Source organism: Anas platyrhynchos, chromosome 1 (genome assembly GCF_047663525.1).
Source record: "Anas platyrhynchos isolate ZD024472 breed Pekin duck chromosome 1, IASCAAS_PekinDuck_T2T, whole genome shotgun sequence".
NCBI classification, from domain to species: domain Eukaryota; kingdom Metazoa; phylum Chordata; class Aves; order Anseriformes; family Anatidae; genus Anas; species Anas platyrhynchos.
Genome location: NC_092587.1, coordinates 97881149 through 97902486, shown reverse-complemented (window position 1 = coordinate 97902486; position 21338 = coordinate 97881149). Strand labels below are relative to the sequence as shown.

Here is a 21338-nt window from a genome sequence, read left to right as displayed (position 1 = left end):
ACTTGCCTTATCTATTCCCTTGCTATAGATAAATTAATGATGGAAACAACATTCATTTTCTAGTCCCACCGAGAGTAACAGAGTAGCTCGAAAAGACGAGACCCCAGTTGCTTAAGCACTGGCAAAACAATCCTGCCCCCTAGCAGCACTTGAGCACTGTCTGTCCTTTCAGACAACAAGGCTAGCCAAAGCCAAATAAGAATGTTTACTGTAACAGACACCCCCAGAAATGTCTCTTTAAGAGCAACGAACAAGCCTTGGAAGCAGTGGAAGCACAGTTTAAGCATATATTCCAAAGTATTAAAATTCTTGAGACATTTGCCATCATGTTATTCTTTTAATCTTCATTGTGAGTGTCCTCATTCAGCTTATTAAAGACACAATCACTCACTCCTGAACCTTCCCAAGCCAAAATCCAAATCCAGTAAAGCACATAACTGCATGTCTACATCTGTCCCCTTCTAGCCCCTCCCTCCCCCCCCCCCAAAAAAAAAAAAAGGCTCTCCAACTTCACAAACACGCTCTTCCATCTTTTACATAAGGGTCCAGCTCAGTCTGCTTTTTCTTTCTATTTTTTTTTTTTTCAGACATTAGGTATGCAAGAAGAGTCTCAATAAATTACTTGATGCAGCACATGATTGTTACGAAACGTCCAAGTCTTATATAGACATTATTTCATCTCCTTGTATGCTCTCTCAGCACTCAGGTTTTCACTGATTTGTGCCGTGTATTCTGTTTAGTCATTAAATCAGAGCACATGTGACTTCTAGGACACAGGGATCTCTTAATTTTTCTACAGTGCTCAGGGTTTGCATCTCAGAAAACACAGAACATGTGTTACTCATCTGTAGTAGTAGAAAAGAATTTTTAAAATTCCCTTTTTTAGGCAACATATGTAAACTTTGTCTCATTTGCTTTGCTAATCAGACACATACAGACTTAGATGTGCAACAGCAAAAATGTTTTGGGAGTTAGTCAATATTTAACAAACAGCAGATATTAATTCCAAATACCTTAAGAGCACTGCATAGCCACAAATAGTTTTAAAAGCTACACACAAATTCCCAGGAGCACAATGAAAGTTTTGAACATCAGTAATCATTGTGGAAATAAGAGAGCACAGGTGATTGTGACTGAGATTAAAAGACACAGGAGGAACTGTAAGAGGCACTTGTTAATATAAATCAATGTCCAAACAATGAAGCAAAAACAATGTCTCTACAATGAAGCAGCTTTGTCTGGACAGTTATCAACAACACTGATAATAAGTACAGAGCTGAAGTCTCCTTGCTAAGCTGAATTTATCAAACTTGACTTCTACTAAAAAAAATCAATAGAATTGAAGGAGTCTTGTACTTTTTGGGAGATGCTCTGCACCTTCAGGCAGCTGCTGTCAGCAGGCTCAATGTTAGTTAAAAAAAAACACACAGGTATTACACACGAGGCTAGTAGATCTTTGCTTGGAGACCTTCATGAAAATATGTTTAAATTTCCCAAAATAACTATTAAGCCATCAGATTCAAAGGCCACATATATTAATATATTAATGGCTCAGCAGGATTCTTTTAATAGCGTTCTACATGAAAGCTAACATTTCAACATTTTGTTTGCTTAAAGAAAAAAAAAAAAGGAATATAAACAATTATTAAAAAAAAAAATACAGCTTTCCCCTCAAGAGGTACGTTCTTCTAGGCTGGGATTTTCCACAGTCGATCAGTTTGAAATTATTTTTTCCTTGAAAGCATCTGGTAATGCTTTGAGATGACTAGTAGGTGCCTAAACATAAGGAAGAGGAAGCAGTTTATTTCCCTTAAGACTCTCTCCACAGGAGTACTCAGTCAGTGCAGGTACACATTCATTCCTATGTAGGCTGCAGATCTGAAATTCTTTATACGACAAGGAAATTTAAGTAACTGAAAAGATCTCTAGATCAGGCAGACCACTATACTTTGTAAGGCTACCCTTCTGATACCCTACTATAGTTTTGATGAAAAATTAAAAACAAACAAACAAACAAAAAAAAAAAACAGTAAACCTCAAATATCTCTAAAATCTGTGAGACTACAGAGACTATTCCATTTCCAGAAGTGCTCCAAATCTGCTAGAAAAGTGAACTAAAAGCTTAAACCACCAAGTGTGACAATAAATTTGTTAATATGTTTAATTAAATTAGATTGCTTTCATGCTCTTGTCTAAATGCTGATTGAAATTGAAATGTGTTCCTTCTTATTCTGTATACAGCAATGTTAAAAAGAACTTCAGATATGTCAGAGGCATAAGTTTCATAGCTCTCCCTTCCTCATACCTCATTGCTCTTGTCCATTCTTCTTGAAACAACAGGCCACAGTTCAGAGTGATTTATACTTTTGCTATACAAGCCTCACTGAGCTGGTCCCACGTGAGAATGTGAAGATAATGGAATAAAGAACAATAACAATGAATCTCTTTATTATAATCCACAAGGGGGAAGTTTGCACTCAGAGATGCTTCCCTGGCTTTCTCTTAATCTTTGTTCCTACAATGGTGTGTAAAGGTTTGAAAAACAAGCAGATCTGTTTGTAAATCAGAACTGAAGAAGCCTGATTCTCTAGATTTATGTCTCAAATAAACAATAGGCTGCTAATGAAGTAACCCCAAACTCACTGTTCTCTTCTTTGCCACTCTCCCTTAAAACCTACAATTACTTTCTTGCTGTCTCCATTTGGACACTGGTAGCAACCTTGCAGCTGTGTGGTCAGTTTGCTTATCTACATGGAAGTTGGCTTGACCTGGCAACAATTCATTTTCACCCAGATCAGGTGCACATGCACATTTGAATTGCAGAGGTTGCATCAGACTGACAGTGTTATGTGCAAAAAGATATGAAAATAGAAGTTTGTTCTGCTTCATCAGGATGATGAGGAAGCTGACTACAAACTGAAACTGCACATCACTGCTAGCTGGCATGATTTTTTAAAATCATCATAGCGATGTTGGATATTTTTTTTTCCTTAATACTTAACTGTTCAGATAAAAAAATCTGCAGAACTTTTGCTTTCCCACTAAAAAGTTAGTTTCTATCACTTAGAAATCCAAAGAAAATGAACTTTTAAAGAAGATAAAAATTTTTCTTAATTTTCTCAAATCCTGATATTATGACCAAGGGACTGGTTACCCTGAGGAGAGAAGGCAGGAGAGAGATCTCATTTTTGAACAGCTGTAGTTAGCAATAGTGAGCACATGAAAAGCCTAAATTTGGAATACCATCAATTGCGTGAGAGATAAAGGAAAAATACACATTCATTAAAACTGAAAGAAAAGGCATGGAACGGGATGGAAAACAGGGAAAAAAAAAAACGAATTCTTTGTTTTTCAAGAGTTTCTGAACTTGGACCAGTTCTTTTCTTGCTCAGTATAATTGTAACACATTTTTATTTTCAGCAGATGTTGTTCAGTTGTTCCAAATCTCAGTATTCTGAAATTCAAGGAAAAGCAGCAACCTGGCTTCCAAAACTCTTGAGATGAGTTTCAATGTCATGAAATCTGTGATTATTTAACTTTGCCTTTTCACTTGTGAATCAACAGACTGCAATCAGTTCAATATTTTAAAGCATTTTTCTGCAAAGGCAGACTACAAACCTTCTTATGGTATTTCATTCTAACGAAAGCCCATGTTCTCAGTTCAACTTATTGATTCCAGTAGTTAAGCCTTTTAAGGAAAACACCAAAATGACAAAATTTATGAAAGCTGTCATCAAAACTGAAAAGAATATTCACAGGGATTTTGTTTGTTTGCTTGATTGCTCTTTAATCCTTGGCTTTACAAATGTTTTCTTGATGAAAGAATGAGTGCAGTATCAAAGTTTAAACAGCATTGCATTCAAATCACAAGTAGCAGAATGAATTGATTACAAAAGAAATAACTCTAATCCAAAGATAATGTTAAGAGCATTTAGCACTGAAATCTGTGTCTTTTTTTTGTTTTTTTGTTTTCTTCTAGAAAAGATATTCCCCACATACACACACACACAAAACAAGATGGGACAAGAAATGATATTCTAATTAAAAAGCTGTTCAGAGTCGTTCCTTTCTTTCACAACATAACATAAAACTAGTGTTTTCTTTTGCTAAGAGACCAGTAAATTTATATAAATACATTGTAGTTAGATTGGGCAAGATAGTCTTTGAATTTAGCATGCTACAGCTTTCCTGAACTTCAGCAGTGTTAGCAACCTCTGTCAAGAGAGGGCTGAACTAATTTTTCAGACATCAAAGGTCGTGTTTGAGATGTGCAGGTAAATTTGTAATAAGTTCAGGCACACTTGACAGTCCTATCGGTAATGACCTTTTGTAAGTAATGACCCTTTGCTGGATGTAAACTGAAAAACATTGCTGCATTTTCAACATAATTTGAACCAACAATTCATCTTTACCAGTATTTTATCCCCTAGACTATGGGTCCAGCTTTAAAAAATGTAAAGATGTTAAGTGATAAGCTAGCCACCAGAGGGAGCATCTCCAATTTCAGAAATTTAATCAAACCCAACAAAGACTAAGAAAAATACACTTGAACATTAACATATTTTAATGCAGGTAGCTTCAGAGTTCAAACTGCCATCAAGGTTTCACTATAACCTTTGGATACATAATCTAAGGTGAGGGACAAAAGTCAGATTTAATTCCCTTTTCTCTTTCCTGTAAAAACAGGAAGAGAACAATCACATTGCATTTTTACCCATTACTAACACATCTCACAGAATTTTAAGAAGCAGAGCTACAATGAATGATGTGTACGTATCAAAAAGCTAAAATTTTGAGACTGAGGTGGCAATGCATTGGCTCTCCAATCAACATAAATATTGGGTAAAATTCTGACAAATCCCCCAAAAGGAGAAGAAACTTTCAACGAGTATGCTCTTTGCCAAGAGAAATCTTGGGACAGATGTGCAGAAGAAGCGACTAGAATGATTACTACATTTTGCCATCATGCTGGGGAAGCAAGGCAGTTTAATTTCTACTAAATGTGATATTGGCTAATGTTTATGACATTGAAGCATAACTGTTAAATGCTGCAATCACATTTTACACTGTTTACAATTCTTGTGCATTGCTTTAGATTCATGTTCTAGTTCTCACGCCTGGAGCTTCATTTTATTTTGACAGACAAGTCTATTAGTTGCATTTTCATCAGTGTTTCAGCCTTTTGAACTCTTTTCTAGAAAAGACCTATTCCAAAAAGTAATTATGAATTTATTGTTTTTCTTTGTCTTCCAGGAAAACTCCGAATGAACTTCACAATTCCACTATGTTTTTTCTGATTTTATTGCTACCACTGAATACAAACTTGATGCTTTGCTTTCCTGAATTTGTGTCTTTGTTATTGTATGTCATACAAATTCTTTTAATAGTAGCAGAATTTATGCATGCTGCCTGAGGATGTGATAGATATCCTAAAGAATAGAAACCAATCAGGTTAAAAAATTCCATAGGAAATTGAAATGTGCCTGCATCTCACTAAAGAGAACACAGCAGTATGGGCAATATGTAAAAACCTTATTAGTACAAGGTTTCTCCAGTCAACAAATAAATTAGAAGGCAGAGACCTATAGAAGCTAAGTTTCTGTCAAGACCCCCAGGATGACAGTAAAAAAATAATCCCCTACCTGTAATAAAAAGGTGAGCAATAGAGATACAGTTTATGAAAGCTCTCAGATCAACGATTTATCCCAGGGAATGGCAATAAAAATAGCTAGTGCAATTTAATTATGAAAGGGAAATGTCCTGGACAATAAATTTACAGTGAGGTTCCAACATACAAATTAAGATACAGTACTTTGTATCTTATCGAATTATCCCTGCTCACCATAAATCAACAGAACACGAACCTCATGCAAAGCTCAGCAAAGCTAAATGAAAACTACCACTGCCTTCCTGAGGCCATGAAGCAAATTCTTAACACAAAACTTTTCCCCTAGATTTGCAGGAAAAGAAATAACACCTTTTTTTACCAGCTGTATTATTGAATAAACACTTTTCAAAAGAAAAAACTGTTGGTTTTTTCTCTTTTTAAAAAGCCAGGTTATAGAAAATAATTATGACATGAAAGTCAAGGACTCCTAAATATATATATATATATATATATATATATATATATATATATATATATATATAAATATTAATTCATAATATATTAATATATAATATATTTATATATAATTTATAATTTATATTATATGATTATTTATAATTTATATTATTTATATATAATTTATATTATATATTATTATATAAATTATAAATTATATAATTTATATATATATATATTATATAAACTATGCAACCATGCTGAAAGCTGCATACAGTTGTAGTTTTTTTATTATTATTATTATTATTTTAGAATTTAGAAATGGCGCATCCTTTTGTGAAGCTTTCACTCCAACTCTTAGGTTTTTATACTATGGGTAACAATTAAGAGGTATTAGATTTTAGAATTCTGCATAAAAATTTGGATTCACGTCCATTCATTTTGGACTTCTCCATAGGTGTTCTCAGGGATTGTAAAATATAAACATAGAATCATAGAATATCCTGAGTTGGAAGGGACCCTTAAGGATCATCAAGTCCAACTCTTGACACCGCACAGGTCTACCCAAAAATTCAGACCATGTGACTAAGCGCACAGTCCAATCTCTTCTTAAATTCAGTCAGGCTCGGTGCAGTGACCACTTCCCTGGGGAGCCTGTTCCAGTGTGCAACCACCCTCTCTGTGAAGAACCCCCTCCTGATGTCAAGCCTAAATTTCCCCTGCCTCAGCTAAACATGTACATGCTGAATGAAATCTAAGGCTTTCTGGAAAGCACCTTTTAAGAATGTAAAAAGGCTGTTCCCTCCAGACTTTATGAACAACAATAACAAAAAAAAAAATCTATTAAATTCCACCGTGTCTTTGAAATTAGACCAGAAATGGAGAATAATTTATTCACATATTACTGCTGATTTCCAGCAGCTTAAAGCCAATCAAAAAGTATATACGCTTACAAATTAAATACTACCTAAGCAAAGCACTGATATAAAAAGGATAACAAATCCTAGCTTAATAAAGTAGGCATTTATTAATATATTTTGATTTTGCAACCTTTAATTTTACATAACACATCCTAAATAGAGTTTAAGTACTTCATGAAATCCAAATGGATTTGAGCATGTGCTTAAATAGCATGCTAACATGGGCCTTGGGGAAGTCTAAACAGAATTTATTGTGGGACATGCATTTATTTAGCATCTGCTGAAGAATGATCTCCGTCTGTTTTGGAACACATTGTATTGTGATACAGGAGAGGCTACGGATGATGTGTTGATTATTTTCCCTCCATTTCAATCTAAGTTTTTGCTTTACACGCTTTCCTAAGCCAGTTTAAAGTTACATAGCGTGAGTGGACTGCAAACCAGTGACTTAAGGACAAAATCAGGTGGGGCAAGCAATGTAAAGTGCCTGCTCAGGATTCAACCACGCTGCAGCTGACTCATTTTTAGCTACTTCTTATATTCTGTAATTATTCCTTACACTATCATTCTAATTATGCAGATAGATGTCCTCTGTTGACAAGCACTTATAATCATACAGCTTAATTAAAACATAATTGAAACACCTATGGTGATAAAAATACCTCCAGGAAATAAATAAATAAATAAATAAATAAATAAATAAATAAATAAATAAATAAATAAATAAAGCCTTGAGTTAAAGGAATCTGACTTTACATCTGACTAGGCTCTGTGTCTACCTTCTTAAACCCTCACAGATGAATTTGTATTTTATTTGTATTCAGTCACCACAAGGGATTTGGAATAATACTGCTATTTTCTTACTGAAATAAAACCTGTTTTCAAGCCTTACTGTTTTCTTCAATCACACACAATTGTGCAAAATCAAACAACAGCTGGCAAAACCAAGTGATTCAGAGCAGTTATACTTTATAGATGCTTTGCACAAAGTAGATATTGACCATCCAAGAAGAACAACTGTAGAGAAGCTAGCCTAGAGTTTTCTGTAGTATTCTGGTTGATAAACATTTTTTTTGTGCCGTGGCTGCCCTTGCAGAAAACAGGCCATATAGTACAAACAGTTAACACCTTTTAAGGTAAAATGATAAATTACATAGTGCTAAAATTCAAAACCAGCCTTTATAACTTGCTGAAGTGACATTATTTTGTCAAGGCAGCTGGGACAAGTGGCATGCTACCTGTGAACACAGGAAGGTGATTCTTGCCCTTAGTGCTGGTGAGAACACATCAGGAGTGCGATGTCCAGCTCCTTACTTCCCAGGACCAGATAGGGCCATGCAAGAGCAACCCCGGAAAAGGGCCAGAAAGATGTTGAAGGAACTAGAGTTCTTATCAAGTAGGGGATGCAGGAAGGTAATAGGACTAGATTATTATCAGCTGTGCCTGATGAAAAGACAAGGGACATTAGGCTCAAATTAAAACAGAGTAAATTCTATATAAACATAAGAAATAAATATTAAAAATATATATATATTTATTGCAAGGGTGGCAGCACACTGTATAGCCTCAGCAGTCTCTCTCTTCCGTAGTAACTAAACAAAGATAAATGCCTGCACTACATTGGATTTCTCTCTTCAAAATGATATAACAATTCCTCTAAACTCTACTTTGCACTCTCTTTCTTTATGACTTCATCTTCTTTTTCTTTTGTGTCCAGGTAAATCTAATTCCTGAAACTTCCTCACTAACGTCTCATTTAAAAAATCTCAATAGCTATTCAGATAACTTAAGAGAACTGTAGCTGCTATAAATCATCATTTGTACCAGCTGATGGTGTTTTCTGTGGATCCTGAAGAGCCATCTGAAATTTACAGAATATTATCAAAACTTACTATAAATTTGAGTAAAAAGAAAAGTTGGGCTTCCAGACATTAGTGCAGTCTATTTTTTATACAATTCAACTTGTTCCATCAGTTTTCAAACCATTTTTCAGCTCTCCACTATTGTTTTCTTCCACTGAGAAGACTACATTCAATGCCTTTTCTACCTAAATTATTCAAATTCAGACTTGAATTATAAACCCCTTGAAAAACAAGAACCACTTAACATACTAAAAGGAACATTATAGGTTAAATTTACGAATATGTATCCTTATAATTTGTCTCACTGCACATGTAGGCGTGCACAGATTTTAAGTGTTATTATGAGACATTAGGAATTTAAATGAAATATTAATTAGAAAGATATTACTGATTTTAGCAGCAGAGATCCATACAACAGTTGCTTAAGATTTGTTTTTAAGCCACAAGAGAAAAGGAGACTGATGGTGCCATCTGTTGGTCAATTTAAAATGGACATCATTTAGTGGAGGTTTATGGTCTAATTACCTGCAATGCTTGCTGTAATATCTGCGAGGTGTTACACTTGTTACCCATCTGAATTGTGGTCCTAACAGAGGACCACACTGTATTTAGTTCACAGTAGTGCATGCAAAATGCATAACACCTTATCGCAGAGCTGGGAAACTGATGTTCTTCCAGTTCTACTGAAACGTATGCAAATGCAGACAAGTGATTTTAAGAGACTTTGAATGACTTGTTTGATTACTACATCATGTGTAGTGCATACTGGAAGACGCTTGTGCAGAGTGGGGCTCCATTACTGTTTTAGTGCAGAGCATAAAAACACTTGAAGCAAAGCCCCCCGATTTTCCCTGCTAACTGCATACAAGTTCAGATAGTTGAATGGTCCACAAGAACTAGGTCTGTGTTGGCAATCTGCCCTAGATGCACACAAAACACACTCCAGTGGCTAAGGGGGTAGAAAGTCTGAACAAATGAGCAGGCTGAACAACCATGTAGTCCCCCAACATGTTACTAGCTTGCATGATGCAAAGGACAGTTCTAAATTAGAAAATCATATAAGCTCTTGGTCAAAGTACTTCTCAAGCTATGCAAGATGGCACCTAGGTCTTAAGTTATGTTGACTGCTAGCCCTCAATCAAGTCTTTGCAACACCACTTCTACCTTCAGCATTTTTTCCTATCTGTTTTCTTTTAAAGTTTTAATGTCCTTTCCTTTTAACACACTGTATCTCTATTCTTTAGAGCCTTTTTCTACTTGCTAAGCTCCTCACATATTCTGCAGCTTTTTCTTTGATTTCCTTCTCCTTCTCATCCATGCTCTCATCAGGAGCCATGTCTCCCTTGCCTTCCCGTTTCAGCCTGGAAGCATATGGTATGATAGCTGGTTCTGAACACCTCCCTCATCCTCCAAACAACTTGTGATAGTGTATGCTTCCATCCTGTTATGCCTTGCTGTCCTCTGATGGGCTATGGTAGCACATATGGAAAAGTTTGTCTTTTGACTGTTTGCTTCACACATTTTACTGTCTCTCCACGCACCCCATTACATCCTGTGCTCCATCTCTGTTCATCAAAAGATCCTACACAACACATAAAACCATGAGGAATAAAGGTTAGGAAAGTCCTGTCAGCATTTCCCCTCATACTATCTGAACACAGTAGACAACACTTCTGTTTGCCCATTTACAAGACTTGGCATCAGAAGGTTGTTGAGTACTAGGCACCATGGTGCCATTTGTAAACATGCAAGAATAGAAGTAAAGCGAAGAAGTAAGAAGAGGAAGGAACACGAGAAGGAGCAGAAATTAAACGTGTTTTCCCTGTGAATCCTGACTTATGAATTAAAAGATAAGATAGCTAATGAATATGCTGGCAGCAAGTGGGAGCAGTAATAGGCTTAGACGGGATGCTGGGTAACAGTATGATATGAAGACAGTGAAAGCCTTTTAAAGATTTAACATCAAGAATATCACTTTTGAAATAGATTTACATATTTATTTTATATTTATTTACATACATATTTTTAGATTTACTTTGGCATCTGCTTTTTCCATTCACTGCCTTTTTTTTTTTTTCCAAGCTAAGCCATTGACCAAGGGGTATTGGGGTGGGAGAGGAATGAACCAGACATTACAGATTATGAATTCCATATACACCCACAAATAAACAGTTTTATACTTAAAAAATTCTCAATACCAGGCAATCCTGACTCTGCTTCTTAAAATTCCAAGAACAATAATGTTTCAGCTGCTATTAGCAGGCTTGATACAGGATGTATAATGAAGTCCTTGAAGGGTCTGGGGGCAGAGCAGGAGGAACAATCTATAAAACTTTCTCTTCACTGAAAGTATTTTATATTGAGAATTAAAACCACTGCCAAATATGGAGCATATGATCTTGAGATATGTGAGCTCTTGCACATGAAATTGTTAGTGGACTTTATTGTGACAAAGCACTAATTCCAGACAGTGTAGAGTAGGGCAACACATTACACCCTATAACTGCTTTAGGTCAGCTCAAGGGACTTAATTGACTGTACAAGTATTTACATGGTTTCACTGAATCCAGTTCACCCTCAAAAACAATCCAACTTTTCATACTTGCCACAGAAAGACATGCTGTGATATAAGTATTTATTTCCTTTAACTTATTTAAATAATGAGTAGTATAACTAGGGGAAAAACAAACAAACAAACAAAAAACTGTAGGCAACTGGATAACTGGATTTGTCAGTGTTTGCAGAGATAATTGGAAAATGTATTGAAAATACTGCCAATCATCCTAACAGATGCAAAAATCTTATATACTTCTCGAGAAATGGAGATGCTCCTGAGGGACAGCAGGAAAAAGGTTCACTGTATTTGATAAGGAGCTTTCATTGGAAAGAAATTTCAGACTATGCCATAACTTCATTAGTACTCCTTGTCTGCCTCTAATTATTCTACTATATCAGCTAATTATTACAGAACAAACCTTTTTTTCTTCTGTTATGCAGGAATATTATTTCTTCTGTTATGCAGGAATATTATACATTAAACACAAAACGCCTCTGAAAGAAAACACTTTAAGCGTTTTATAGTGTGAAAACTGGCCTGAGGTAGAGACAAACAAGCATAGCAGTCAAACAAAAACAAACTGTAGTAAGAGATGCCTCTATTATTTCATTGTTTCTTTACATATCTTCTCTAAGATATGCAGTAGAACACAAACTCAGAGTTTTGGTATTCACTTCTACAGTGCTTACAGGACACTCACAAAATCCATATGAGGCTACCGTTTCAGTAAGATCAGGTCTTGAGAAGAGTGCAGAGGAACATGCCCAAATTTTTGTTGTTTTTTTGTTCGTTTTGCTCCATTTGAGACATGAAAACTCCATGAGCTCAAAATCAAGTACTACAGATTCAAAAAATTGCCACTGACTAGTGAATCACCCTAACTTTTTCCACATCTCTGCATTTAATGAAAACAGGGATACAAGACGCAAATAATGTTACAAATATTATTGCAGTATTTTGTGCTGACTACAAATCCAGGAAGCTTTAGGAACTTCTCTTATGCACCTACCTAAAATGTTTGAGGAATGGATCCTTTACAGACCTGCTGCTTTTTTTTTTTTTTCACATGATTTGTTTCCATTTAACATTTAGAATTTACCAGCTGATTTTTGGATTAGTCTCCCCTTGCTAAGTTCTCAAGAAAAGCAATAAACACCACAAAGAAACATACCTTCCACCACTAACTGTATGTTTTCCAAAACAAATACAGTAGAAAAAAAAATAAAAGAAAAAAACACAGAGGGAAATGAATAATTTGCTGATAACATCCAGCTCCAACAGTAGGAGTTCGATCCAGGAATTCAGCAATGCAGACTCGTGCATGAAATAACTGTTCCTTTTCAGAAGAGCAAGCAGCTCACTAGGTATGTGGCACAGTCCCAATTTAAAAGGTAGTTTTCTCTAAGCCCTGCTGACAGCTAGCCCAAGCCACATTCGTCAGTAAAAGCAAGCTATGGCACATTTGGCTCTTTATTCAGCTTCTGTAATCCTGTCTGAAGCCTTTGGTACACATCAAGAAAATAGCACATTTATATGCCAGACTGACACAGTCAGTAAAACATTGTACTCAGCTGTCATTCTTTGTACAAAAAATGAAGCAAGATTTGTTACCACCAAGCTAAGTAAAATAGTAATCGCTATGGTGGGTGGTTAGCTGTTTTTACTTCACTGTTACCTTATAAACTCATGTAAAATACAGTTTGCTCATCTAAATCTTTGTTAAAATGACACGGAGTAAACTTGCAGACCAAAACAGGACTCCAATGTTTGATAGCTGAAAATGCCTGGCCAGAGAAGTTATCAAGGATCACGCAAAACTATAGCAAATAACAGGCAATGTATTTGCTTTCCAACAGTGGCATGCCAAACAACAGCAGATTCTCACACATTTTGAGCTCATAAGGGGGCTGCTTGGCTACTAATGAACAAAATGGCAAAGGTACATGTATGAAAGGGAGGAAAAAAGAAGAGACTCATAGGATACAATCCTCCCCCTCCAATTTCACTGCCATCAGTTTAGTCTAAATTTTAATTAGATTTTATGTGCTATAGTACTCGAGTACAGCTGCTAAGACTGCTGATAAAATATTATGTCTAAAATTTCAATAATCACGAGTCTGCCTTTTTCTTTCAGCCAAAATCCATTCTTGAAATTCAGAATGATACATTGTTTTAGATTGATGAAATAGTTAACATAATTGCAGAAATAGCTCTTTTCTCCCACAAACATAAAGATGCAACAACTATCCCACAGCAACAGAATCCTATTTATTATTTCTGATGACATTTGCACAATTTTTTTTTTTGGAATGGAGTTTTACGATTTCTAATTTTGTTGACCATGACATATCTTTTTTCACAGTTTCAAAACATTCGCATGTTAAACAATTTTGTTCTCTACATAGAATATTTATGGAAAATTTTATCTGCCAGTCATAAATGAAATAATAATGGTATACTATAGCACCAAGAGTCAAAAAAAGAAAAAAAAAAAAACAGCCCCAACAAAACAGTCTTCTAAAAAACAAACAAACAAAAAAACGGAATGACATACCTTTTGTAGATGACACCAGCCCACCAGATATGATATCTTTATCCAAAATAAGAGACTACTTAAAATAGCTGTTTTTTTTTTGTTGTTTTTTTTTTTTAACACATTGAGTTTCTTGCTTCATATAGGATATTTGGATGAGAAGACAAAGAAAAGCATTAATTTGGATGTGTTTCCCAGTCACAGAAGTAGGCATCATGCCTTTGTTTTTAGCAAGAAGTTTAATTTCAGATTCATATAACTGCACTGAAATAGTTTTATTTCGTTTATTTTCTGAAATTCTCATTCTTCAAATGTCATACAGATCCTTTACATAATGGTAATACTTCCCAGATAGTACTGGTTACTTATGTCTCTCCTTCAAAGTACACATTGCTGTTGCCTACTAGATGTGTTGCCTACTAGATGAACTACTACATCTAGTAGGCATCTAGTGTATATAGAGGTGCGTGTGTGTGTGTGTATACACACATAAGCACACATTCTTCTTTCAGATAACAGTGCAAGAAAACATGACTACTTGCAACTTACATAAACATTAAGGATATTTTGTATGCTATTGAGAGGGATTTTTTTTTGGTAATATCAGTTGAGAATGGAAGATGACATCATGATACAAAATACTAATATTAACTAGTTAAATTTAAAACTATACTAAGTTTAAAGGCTAATATATGTTCAAACAAAGTTTTAATTTATTGAATGAACACAGTAAAACATGTTTTGTTTTTGATTCATCACATTAAAACTTTTCTGGAGCTGAATTAATGTCTCAGGTGAGGTAAAATTCTAAAGATATTTACAAGTTTTCCTTGAAAAAAGACTAAAGCAAAGGAATGAGAATGTTGAAGAATTGTGAATTCCCAACATGCTCTTGGGAGTTGCAGCCACCAGTAAAACCATCCTATGACACATTTGAGTAAAAGAAATTGATGACAGTGGTGTTTGAACTGAACCAAGTTTGAAAGGAATGGTCTTCCATGTCCTGCAAAATCTTTGGAAACTGAAGACTATACTTTCCAGTGAACATGGACATTTCTGCAACATTACTAATAATTCAGAGACAACTGTGAGATGGAGTTTCTAAAAGCACAAGACATATTTATCAGTTGTTTTTTTTTAAACTATTTTAAGCAAATTGAAGTTCTGTTAAAATGCTAACATGTCCCAGCAACAACCAGATTGTTCAGACTATGCCTTCCTGAGAGATACAAGCAAATTGACCTTGTTAAAAGGCAAAATACAACATAATTGAATTTGAATCCAAATGCATTAATGCCAATTGTTTGCTTGCTTGACTATGAGACTCTGAGGAGCTGTTTTTAAGCAACCAAGTTTAAATACTTTTGTTAGGTTTGCAGGCTGTAATTAAGATCACCACCTTTTCCGGTAGATGCATTCTATTACTGAGAGAGGGAAGTTGATTCTTTTTTTTTTTTTTTGTACAAATGAACAAGAACACTTTGGCATTTGGCAGCTATGCTTTGCAAAGAAGATGAATAAATTTCATAATCACACTTGGATCTCATGGATGCGTACGCAGATCTGCTTTTCTTTAGTGAGATGGGAAACACTAAGAAGTGACCTATAAAAAGCTTTGAAGCATTTGGGGGATAAAAATAGATGACCATGACCAAGGAAGAATAAGCAGACAAGAATATGATAAACCTCAAATGTCATACAAATATTTTTTGAGACTATATTTAGCAAAATTATCAAGAATCTTCTTTTCTTTCTTTTTTTTTTTTTCCGCCCCTGCAAGAGTTCCCATTATTCCCACCCTAATACTTTTTCTTTTGGGGTGGTACTGATAATTTTGATAACAAAACCTAGATCAAAAAAAAAGTTCAAAAATTTGTGAGACACTCAGTTTTTTCAGTTAGCTGTGGAACTTCAATACAAGCGAAACTTGGGATTTTCCTTGTTTGCATATATGTTTAATTTAACAAATTATTCACAAAATGAGCCCCCACCACTTTCTAGATCTGTTCACTTACAGAGGGTTCACTAAGTAAACAGATGCCCTTCCATCTTCCACCAATCAAATTAGGACAACTGAAGTTAAGCTAGATGACAGCATTGTAACAATGGCATAATGACAAAAGATGTTAATTTTATCACCAGTTCTCAGAAAACTGTAGAGGATACAGAAAACCAGTGTGAAAAGCCTTGTATAATCCTTCATTTTTCCACCAGCTGAGGGTTTAATCTCAGCAGTGCTCTGGGGAGTAAATTGTACATTATCTATTACTCTGGCACTTTAGAAAATCCATACATCTGATGCATACAGTATTTCAGATAGTGGTTATTAAAACAGGTAATTCTTTTGTCCAAATCACCATGGGTATTGGAATGCATATGTCTGGGAAGGCTTACTCTAGGCAAATAATTATTTCAAACTGGGTTAAGGTAGCAGAAGGGTTAAGAAAAAGTTTAACAGCCATATTATATTGGAGCAATCATTGTAATGCCAGTGCTCTGGGCAATGACAATCTGTTAGCTCTTTTCTAAACCCAGCACAGGCATTTGTAATGCAAATGTTAGCGCACTGAATATATGGCACTGTTTCTATACTCATTCATAGGAGAGAGGGAAAGAATCATGTGGCCCCATCCCCCCAGCAGCAGCAGCTCCCTGTAGAGAGGAGACTAGAAAGTAAACGAGCTAATCTAGTTCTTGGTGTCACCAAACACATAAATGGTTGTTTAGGAGTGGTTAAAACATTTGTTAGTCTTGTATCTCCTTTTCACCATAGAACAGGATGATGTATGCAGTGAACATTCCCAGTGAAGCTGGACCATTTTACAGGAGTACATTGGATAAGCGGCAGACCCCTAAAAATTCAGCTCTGACCCTTGCAAGGCATATACAATGCAAAGTATCATCTGTTCCTGTGATACATATTTCCATAAATACTTCAGGAGTTAAGATTCGATGTCTGTACAAAATATTCACAGTGAGAAATGTGACATGAGAAAAAAACTAAAAGAAGTATGAAGCAAGGGAAACCTCTCCTCCCAACACCAGCACTAGATGATTGACATTTTAACTGTTTCTCACAGCTGATTATTTGCATTGTTATTGCTATAGCTATATCTATAAATTATCTCAAGAAAAGCAGGAATCCTTAAAGCATGAATAAAACAGTCTGTGAAAAATAAACCAACGCAACATGGAAAAGCAACTACAAGCTGGGTAGATTTCGGGCATTATAAGATACATTTCTAACAAGAATCAGCACTAACAGATTCTGGTTCTCTTCACGGGGCAACAAATGCTCTAACCATCTATTGCATTTTTTTCAGTAAAATAAGCCTGAAGTCTATGTTAAAAAAAAAAAAAAAAAGTACACATGGAAGTCATGAAAGTAAAAGCAAAGACAAGGAAACAACACACAAAGTAATTACAGGTAACATCATTGGGGAAATATCAAAATCCTTCAAGAATATAAAATCCTTCAAGGCCAAAGAAATTACAATGTTTTTCAATAAGGAATGGTATGAACAAGAACCTAACACCAGAGAAAGCTGACCAGGGATTTGCAGCAATTAGTGATTAATTTTATCCTTTCAGAGAAAGACAAAGTCTTCCACGATATCACTGTAACTGAAAAAAAAATAAAAAATGTCATAGAATGAAGGTAGAAAAAGGCAATATCCAACTATAATCCAGAGATCATATCCAGACATGATCTTCATTCAAAGAATAACCATTGAAGATAAAACAATGACAAGAGCTATCTATGAATTTCAAGAACTGAAGAAAGTATCAGAAACCAGCCACTACAATACACTCTGGGACACCCTGATGGGTAACATTTTATTAAAATTTCATTTACACCTTACACAAATACATACAGAAGAAGACTACAGTTTTAAGGAATGTTCAAGAAGAGAAAAAAGCAGTATAGAAGAAAATGGTTCCTTTTTGATGGTGTCATCAAGTTAAACACAGAATATACAGATAAATACTACACATACATCTTGTATACATACAACACCACCCTATAACACTGGTTTAAAACCTTTTTGTTGTTGTTGTTTTGTTTTTGTGTTTTTTTTTTTTTGTTTGTTTGTTTTTGGAAGTCACCCTAAAATTCTCACGGTGGAAATGTGAATACCTAAAAAAAAAAAAAAAAGCCTACTGCATAATTTATTTTGCTGACTGATTTTTCATGGATTTATTAAGAGACAGACCTTACATTCACTGCGAGTAAAACAAGTTGGAAACTGTTACGTTGGAATACCTTTTTCGGACAAGATCACTCTAGAATTCACCACGCCAGTAAGCAAGGAAGATTTTCTCCCTGCCACCTAAGATCCTTGACTAAAGTAGTCATTTTAAATTTAATTAAATACATAAATAAAATTGCCAGGAATAAAAGTAGTGAACCTGGGTACTTGTCTTGGCAGAAATTAGCAGAGAAAAATGGACGACGAACTACATTAGCCATATTCCATATCCTACACAAGATCTGATGGCCAAAAACACAGATTAAAAATTAAATTTTCAAGTTGCTTTTCCTTCCATTAAAATGCATACGTTAAAACTAGAAATCTCACAAATGTTTAAGGAGATTGCTAAGTTCTGCCAAGACAGACACCTCTTCCACAGCAGTAGGTATAAGATGGAATTTTAGGGTGTTTTTTTTTTTTTTTTTTTTTTTTTGGCATAAGTGCTGAGATACAGTGGAGTTCACAGCTTGTCACCTCAAGATCTACAGAGAAAAGCAGATGGTGATACTTTATATGATTTAAAAATGAAACTGGAGCACCTGCCATGACACATGTTTTCTAAGGTATATAAGAAGAAAGTGTTAAATGGCCTGCAGAGAGGGTAGATTTCTGCGTTGTTAAGATGCCTTCAAATGACAAGCAAGGAGGGATAGGGAATACAGAACATGCAAGAAAGGTGGAGAAGTGCTCAAGCCCAATTGCAATTTTCAGCAGCAAAATAAATTCCCATGTCAATTTGTGTGATTCTTTCTTTGTTAAGGAGTAAGACCTTACAATTCCACTGAATTACTATGGACTCATTGGATTGAGCACTGAAAAAAGAAAAGGCAAAACAGTCATGGAAAATATAGTGTTTTACCTGATACATTAACTCATGTCACTACTGAGCTTTATTAATTTTTATTTATGTACCAATGTGTTTACTTACTTAAGGAATCGCTGCTTCTAAACAAAAAGTATGAAGACATAAGATTACATTTTCAATGGTATCAACCACCAGAGATATTAACAAAATTCTGAAGTATTTAACAGTGAAAACCACAGTTAACTGCTGCAATTTTCTAATATGGACATAATTAAAGCTGCAAAAAGTGTCTGTTTTCCTTTCAAAACAAATATCTGTCATTACGGGATTTAACAGCTATCTGTGTTGATAAATGAACAACTTGAACACAGATATGTCTTGCATGACTGAATATCCCAATAGATTCATGCCCCTAAATCAAGAAGATTTTTAAAACCCAACACATCATGTAAAAAGCTTCAATGATTAAATGAAGCAGTATTTCTCAATCTTTCTTTCACAATTAATGACCTACAGAACCTTCTTGGTTTTGTTCAAACTGACCTGAAAGAAACTAAGAATCAGCATCCTTCACCTACTTGGCTATAGAAGTGAGCATCCTGAGAATAAAATCAAAATACTGAATTGCCATTCTAGAATACGGGTCAAAGCAAGACATTTAACTTTGTATTTTATAGAGTAAAACAGTTGAACTAGTGAAAAATTGCTTCAGAGGAAAAGATATTTTAGAGTTGACAGCACATGGCAACTTCCCTTATTGTATTCCTAAATGTATAAAATAATTTAATTTGAATTGAAACATATTATTGATACATGAAGACAACAGTGTTTATATTTCTTCCCCAAAGAAATCATTTGAAGACATTATGCTTCCTTAGGAGGAAAAAAATATATATATGATTCCATTTAGCATACCAATGAAATCAGAGGGGAAGTCCTACTGAAGGACTAACTCTCCTTAATGCCCTTATCCTCCCTTCATTATGCCATCGATGTCCCATGAAAACAACATTAATTTGACATGGATGAGTTATGACCCACTGTTTCCTGCACAACCAACAGGATGCCCAAGGCAGGGTTTTCTACTTTGGGTATTGGGGCCAGAAAGACATGCATAAAACCAGCACAGTAGAAGGAGCAATTAAGCTACAGGTTGTTTTGCTGTAAGCAGTTAACCAGCTGTGCCTAATAAATTATTTGATTATACAACATCCTATAGTTTTGACATCAGTGGTAACCATGCATAAAACTAACATTCGGGGATTTTGTATATTTGCACGTGTGATTATATCAGTAATTCCTCCTGGCACTCATTAACAGACCCTGCCAATCCAGCACTATTGTTTTTTTCCATGCAAATGGTCAGCTTGCTCACAACAGCTTGAAAGCACTGGCTAATAAAATACCACAACCCTGAGAAGGAAATGGGAAGTGTTTATTACTCCTATTTGCCGACAAGAAAAGAAACAGACCTGTGCAAGGACATGCGCACACAGAGCAGAACTAAATAAAAGAGTAAAACTGAAGTGTGCAGAAACATTGTATGTATATATACAATGGGCATACTTGCATGTACATACAAAAATGTACAAAAACTTACTTCAGTAGGGTTAAAAAATATAACCAAGAAACTCTTGAACTACAAGCCTGGCATGGATATTTTTGTGCGTGGAATTCCATGCTAAGGTACACATACTGTTTCTGGCACCTGCACTACTTTGACCAGTGGGTTTCCATCATCTCTTCATGCTTGGGAGCTACAGACATTGCATTTCCCAGTCCTACACTGCTTCCACGCTATACTGCTTTCTCACAAAAGAAAGAGAAGTTTGAGCTGATGTAGTGGGTTTATGTGGCGAGGTTTTGGTAGCAGGGGGCCCTAGGGGTGGTTTCTGTGAGAAGGATCTAGAAGTTGCCCCATATTTGGTAAGGGCCCCACTGCTGACCAGAGCCAAGCCAATAAGCGATGTTGTTTTGCACCTCTGTGAGAGCAGATTTAAGACAGGGAAAAAAATGCTGTGCCACACAGCAGCTGGGAGAGTGAGAGGAGTGAGGAACAGCCTTGCAGGCGCCAAGGTCAGTGAAGAAGGAGGGGAGAGGTGCTCCAGGCGCCGGAGCAGAAGTCCCCTGGGGCCTGTGGTGAGGACCATGGTGAAGCAGGATGTCCCCCTGCAGCCCATGGAGTACCACGGTGGAGCAGGGTTCCACGCTGCAGCCCGTGGAGGAGACCACGGTGGAGCAGGTGGCCCTGCACCGACGGAGGCTGCCGCCTTTGGAAGACCCCTGCCGGAGCAGATTTCGGGCCGGACCTGTAGCCCGTGGAGAGGAGCCCACGCAGGAGCAG

The 21338-nt window shown here is 35.8% G+C and overlaps 1 protein-coding gene across 1 annotated transcript in view; it reads right to left on the bottom strand.

Moving 5' to 3' along the window:
• POU1F1 (POU class 1 homeobox 1) overlaps positions 1-21338 on the bottom strand; it is a 91299-nt gene that overhangs the window by 19688 nt on the left and 50273 nt on the right. The gene's annotated exons all lie outside the window — the stretch shown is intronic.